The 6643-nt window shown below is 38.7% G+C and overlaps 1 pseudogene; it reads right to left on the bottom strand.

The window, feature by feature from the left end:
- Positions 1-1131: 1131 nt before the first annotated feature.
- Positions 1132-6643, bottom strand: part of LOC112858690 (MICOS complex subunit MIC10 pseudogene) — a 29086-nt pseudogene continuing 23574 nt past the window's right edge.

Here is a 6643-nt window from a genome sequence, read left to right as displayed (position 1 = left end):
CTTAACAGGATCTTTCACTGAGCAGAAATTTTAATTTCAATGAAGTTCAATTTATCAGTTTTCCTTTGATGGATCATGCTTTTGGTGTTATATGTAAGAACTCTGTGTATAGCTCTAGATCCTGGAGGTTTCTCCTTGCTTAATTTTTCTAAAATTTTTATAGTTTTGCATTTAAACTCACAATCCATTTTGAGTCGATTTCTGTATAAGGTATGAGACTTAGGTCAAGGTTCACTTTTTTTGCCTATGGGTATCCATTCACTCCAGCATCATTTTCTGACAAGGTTATATTTCTTCCATTGAATTACTTTTGTACCTTCATAAAAAAAAAATGAGTAAGGCATATTTTGGGAGATCTAATTCTGGGTTTTCTATTCTGTTCCCTTGATCTGTGTGTTGATCCCTCTGGCAATACCACAGTGTTGATAACTGCAACTGTCTAATAAGTCTTCTTGAAATGAAGTAAACTGATTGCCCTCAATTTATTTTTATTTTTCAAAAACGGTTCTGGCTACTGTACCTCCTTTGTCTTTCCATATGAATTTGGGAATAATATTGCTATTTCCAAAACATCTTGCTGGAATTTTGATAGGAATACCACTAACTATATGAATTTGGGGACAATGGACATCTCTGCTATTGAGTCTCACAATCCATGAATAAGTTATAGCTCTTCGTTTATTTAGGTCTCCTTTGATTTCTTTTACCAGCATTCTGTAGTTTTCAGCATTCAAGTCCTGTACGTGTTTTGCTAAATTTTTACCTAAGTATTTCTACCCAACCCCCGCAATTATAAATGGCATTGTAATTTTAAGTTCAGCAACCATTTGTCCTATGTTTTATGAGTTCTATTTGCTAATACTTTATTAAGCATTTTTTGTATCTATATATCTATATCTATATTGCCTATTTTTAACTTATTTCTTTTCAGACCACCTCCTTGCAGTTTCCAGAGAGAAAATACAAATCAAGAAACTGACTTGATTTCAAATACATAAACAATGTGTGGAGTTTAAAGCGTTACTTATAACCTTATTATAGAAGAATGTCAGCTTACCCCAGGGCACTTCAGTATTCCTGAGGAATAAACATGATTTCTCTTTTCCTCCCACTGGGATGTTCAGGGGTAAATCACTGGTCCTGCTCTTTGACATATTTTCCATGTAGAAGGTATGGAGCCTGAAAATCATGTGACAATTGCAGTGGGCCATTCCCAATCCCATGCCAGAACCAAAGGCTAATGGCCACATTCTTCTTTTACAGAAGGTAAGTGAGAAAACAAGTCATAATTCAAATCCAGTACCTACCTTCACGACTGCCTCTGCCACGTTCTGGTCCCATGTCCTACCCAGCTCAGAATCCGACGTGTTCCCCACCCACAGCTCCTGCTTTCCTTCTGCATGTATGTATTAATGGAGAATATTGATCGGGAGCTTTCTTTTTATGTAGTGTATTCATTTGATTTTAGTATCCGGGTAATACTACCTTTATAAAATGAGTTCACAAGTATCCCTTCCCTTCTGTTTGGTGAAAGAGATTGCGCAGAATTGGTTTAATTTTTCCTTGTATGTTTGGTAGCTTTCTCCAGGGAAACCATTTGTGCCTGGAGATTTCTTTTGGGGGAATTTCAAAATTACAAATTCAATTTCCTTAATAGTTTTAGAACTATCCAAATTATTTCATATTGGCTGAGTTATGGCAGTTTGTGTTTTTCTGAGGAATAAGTTTATCAACTTAATGTCAACACGATGTCAAATTTGTCATCAACAAACGTTGAATTTATGTGTGTAGAGATTATTCAGAGTATTCCCCTTTTATCCTTTTGGGGTTTGCAGGGTCTGTAGTGATATTCTCTGTGTCATTCCTGACGCTGATAACTTGTGTTTTCTCTCTTTGTCAGGCTTGCTAAAGGTTTGTTTATTGATCTTTTCCAAGACTCAGCTCTTTCTTTCATTGATTTTCACTATTGTTTTTCTGTTTCAGTTTCGTTGATTTTCGCTCTTATCTTTATTATTCCCTTCCTTCTACTTTCTTTAGGTTTAATTGACTCTTCTTTTCAAAGGTTTTTGAAATGGCAGCTTATATTATTTATTTGAGAGTGTTTTCTTTTTTAATTTAATTTATTTTTTTTTAATTTACATCCTAGAGTGTTTTCTTTTCTAATGTATGCATTCATTGCTGTACCTTTCCCTCTCAGTACCGCTTAACCGTGTCCCACATTTTTTTCAGTTTTATTGACATATAATTGACAAATAAAAATTGTATTTACTTAAGGTGTATGACTTGATATTCTGAGATACACACACACACACACACACACACACACACACCACACTGTGAAATAATGTCCAAAATTAAGCCAATTAACATCTATCGCTTCACTTGGTTACCATTTTCGTTGTGTGTGTATGTATGTGGAGGGGAGGACACTTAAGGTCTACCTTCGTGGCAAATTTTATCTATACAACACAGTATTGTTAACTATAGTCATATTACTGCACATTAGGTCTCTGGTACTTACTCATCTCGCAGAACTGAAATAGTCTTACACGGTTTTATATGCTCTATTATTTTCATCCAATGTGTTTTTTAAATTTCCCTTGACACTTTCTCTTTGATCCCTCAATTCTTTAGAAGTGTGCCGTTTCCAAGAGTTTGGAGATTTTCCACTTATCTCTTTTATCGATTTCTAGTTTCATTCCTTTGTGGTCGGAGAACACATTCTCAACACTGTATGAATTCCATTCTTTTCAATTTGTCGAGGTTTGTTTTATGGCCCAGGATGTGGTCTGTCCCGGTATGTATTTCATGGGCGCTTGAAAATAATAGGTGTCCTGCTATTTGGGGTAGAGGATTCTATAAATATCAATTCTACCTTGGGTGGGTGACGGTGAGTTCTTCCATCCCTTCGCTGATTTGGTTCCAATTATTTCAGTTGGGCAAAGGGGGCACGGAAGTCACCAACTGGAACTGTTGATTTGTCTATTTCTCCTTTCAGTTCTATCAGTTTTGCTTCACGTGTTTTGTGCCTCTGTTGAATACACATTTCGAATTACTACGTTTTCTTGGTGGACTGGCCTTTTTTATCATTACGTATGTTCTTCTTTGTCTCTGGTAATTTTCTTTGCTCTGAGGTCAACTTTATTTGATATTAAAACAGCCACCCCTTCTTTCCTTTGATTAATGCTTACATTAACTTTTTCCATCCTTTTGGTTTCAAGTGGCCTATCCCATTATATTTGAAGTGAATTTCTTATGGACAGCATATAGTGGAGTCCTGTTTTTTAATTCACTCTGTCAATCTCTACCTTTTAATTGGTGTATTTGGACAATTTCCATTTAATATAATTATTGATGTTGGTGCATAAGTGTGCCATTAAAATTTTTATTTTATTAGTTATGCTGTTTTCCATCTCTCTGTTTTTCCTTTTTCCTTCCTTTCTATGGATGCCTTGAACATTTTTTATTTATCTATGGTAGTTTTGACTGTATATTAATAAAGATTTTATACTGGTTGCTGTCTATATTACTTTACATATACAGAAGTCAACACAATCTACTGGGGTAGTGTTACCAACTCTACCAGGATGTGTAGAAAACTTACTTCCCTTTATGTCCCTTTATTTATTTTTACATTTATAATGTAAGTATTGTAGATATCTTCTAGACATGTATTTAGAACCATAGAGATAGTTTTATCCCTTATGCTTTCACCATCAAAAATAATTTAGAAAACACAAGAGGAGAAAAAAAGTCTATTGTATTTATTAGTATGTTTGCTGTGTTCTTTCTTTCTTCCCGATGATCCAAGGTTTATTCCATTACTGTTTGTTTGGTTTCGTTGCTTTGGCTTTTTTTCCTGTTTAGAGAACTTTAGTTAGCCATTCTTTTAGGATTGGTATGCTGGTGACATATTCTCTTAGTTCCTTCACCTGAGAAAGCTCTGATTTCTCCTACATTCCCGAAGCACATTTTCACTGGGAATAGGATTCTGAATTCATAGCTCCATCTTTCAGCGCTTGAAAAATGTTGCGCACTGACCTCCGTGGTTTCTGATGAGAAACCCAAAGGCATTCGTTTTCCCCCTTTGTTTTGGGTGTTGTTTCCCTCTTACTGATTTTAAGATATTTTTCTTTGCTTTTATTTTCCAGAAGTTTGACTGGAATGTATTTTGGTCTTAATTCCTTAAGGTCTTAATTCCTTAATTCCTTTAGGTTGATCCTGTTTGGGATTCACTCAGCTTCTTACATCTATGGTCTCAGGTCTTTTGCCACATTGGGAATTTTTCAGCCATTATTACTTCAAGTACTTTCTCAGCCCCTCTCTTTTGGGGACGCTGGTGACATGAACATTAGAACTTTGGTTATAGTCTATCTTTGGTACAAGAGACGTCATCCTGATGAATTGCAGGGATGGCTTGCCATTTTTCACACAGTCCCGACCAGGCACTGTATCCAGCATGTACGCAAAAAGAAAGCCACGCCCACTACCAATCCACTTCTCTCACAATGCAGTGACCTTCTGTTTGGGCTCCCACATTTCTTTCTTTATTAAAGCCAGGTTGGAGCTTCACAGCGTTTAATGTGCTCTTTATCTCTTACCGACAATTTTATAAAGGGTATATAGAAAAGGCAAAATGAAACTTGGAATAATGAAAATTTTTAGAGAAAAAGATCAAAGCGGTAAAAAGATTAAATATAATGCTTTGTAAAAAGGCTGGCTCTGAACATAATACTCCCTCAAAGAGGCTTGAAGAGAAATAAAATAGCGCTCTAAAATTCCTAATGCAGCCTTCACAACAGAGTAATTTCCACTTGATAAATGATTGGAAAGCCCTGTTCTGGGAGCAGTTGCGCCTCCCTTATTGAAGACAGGTGCTGCCACGAAACAGTTTACCAGTGTTTGAATTTTTTTTTTAACGTTTATTTATTTTTTTGGGACAGAGAGAGACAGAGCATGAACGGGGGAGGGGCAGAGAGAGAGGGAGACACAGAATCGGAAACAGGCTCCAGGCTCTGAGCCATCAGCCCAGAGCCCGATGCGGGGCTCGAACTCACGGACCGCGAGATCGTGACCTGGCTGAAGTCGGACGCTTAACCGACTGTGCCACCCAGGCGCCCCAGTTTACCAGTGTTTGTAAAGATGACAAGTCCATTTGTATCAGCTCTGGTCTCCTCATCTGTGGGCTCACGCCTTTGCTACTCAGGAAACTAAATCCAGCTTGACTGACAGGTGCAGAGTCTTATGAGATCAGAACATCATTATTTGTCCCCAAACCTCGAAGTGCTTCCAACCCCCCCTGAACCTCCCCGGTTGACACTTTTCACACTTTACTGATACTCCTTTTTGAACATCTGCCTCTTGAGAGGAGACTTGGCTCTGTGAGGTTTGACGAAAATCCCATCTTGTTAGTCAGCAAGTGGGGGCACTGAATAAATGTTTAACAACTGCCTAAATGCACAAGATGTCTCTTTAAGTGTAGAAAATATCCCCCCCACCTCAAGCTCTATACCTCATTCATTCAGTCATTTATTCCAAAAAGGTTTTAGGGAATGTTTACTCTATGTAAGGTGGGATGCGAGATGCTGAGAGTCCAAGAGAAAACAGGATATTTATATTCCGGCCAGACGCTCCTATGAACATATCATGTCTGACCTGTGCTCATACATGGTGGCTTGGGCTCCCACGTGTGTCCCCAGATCAGGCACCGGCAAATTATGGTCAGCGGGCCAAATCTGGTCATTGCTTTTTTTTTTTTTTTGTAAACAAATTTTGTTGGAACACAACCACGCTCATTTATTTACATATCATCTATAGCTGCTTTCACACTACAATGGTGTACAAATGCCTAGGGTATTTGCTAACTGAACATTGACGGAAAAAATGTTGCTGCCCCCTACCATAAGTCATGAATTGGGGAGTGTCTGATATACCCTCCCTTACCTAAAAGTTCCTGCAGTGTCACACAGGCAAAGTCATGGTTGTATCCTTTAGGCAACTCATCCTTTGGTCAAGACTATTGGCGGGGGGTGGGGAGGGGTATATTTAATACACAAAATATATATTGTCCCCCAAACTCTCCAGATCACATATCAGTGTCATCCACAGTCCTTGATTCTATTAGAATGTCTTTTTTTTTTTTTTAATTTTTTTTTTAACGTTTATTTATTTTTTTGGGACAGAGAGAGACAGAGCATGAACGGGGGAGGGGCAGAGAGAGAGGGAGACACAGAATCAGAAACAGGCTCCAGGCTCTGAGCCATCAGCCCAGAGCCCGACGCGGGGCTCGAACTCACGGACCGCGAGATCGTGACCTGGCTGAAGTCGGACGCTTAACCGACTGCGCCACCCAGGCGCCCCTAGAATGTCTTTTATATTCATTAAAACTCACAGGATGGAAACAAGAAAGGTGGTGTGCGATCTGAGTCCAGGACAATTGTTTGGTTCCCATCACTTAGCAGTGGGAACCCTGAGGGTTCAGGAATATACAATGTACAACTCATGTCCCGTTGGTGTGCTTGGCATGTTGGAGATGTTCGCTGAACAATGAGGGATTCAGTGAGACTGGAGGGGAGTGAGGGAGAGGCTGCAGTGAGAGATAAGAGCAGATCACTGTGGGGGGTGGGGAGAGACAGAGAGAGAG

This window comes from Puma concolor, chromosome B1, assembly GCF_028749965.1.
Source record: "Puma concolor isolate L17-30 chromosome B1, mPumCon1.1.hap2, whole genome shotgun sequence".
NCBI lineage: Eukaryota > Metazoa > Chordata > Mammalia > Carnivora > Felidae > Puma > Puma concolor.
This window is presented reverse-complemented; position numbering and strand designations above follow the sequence as displayed.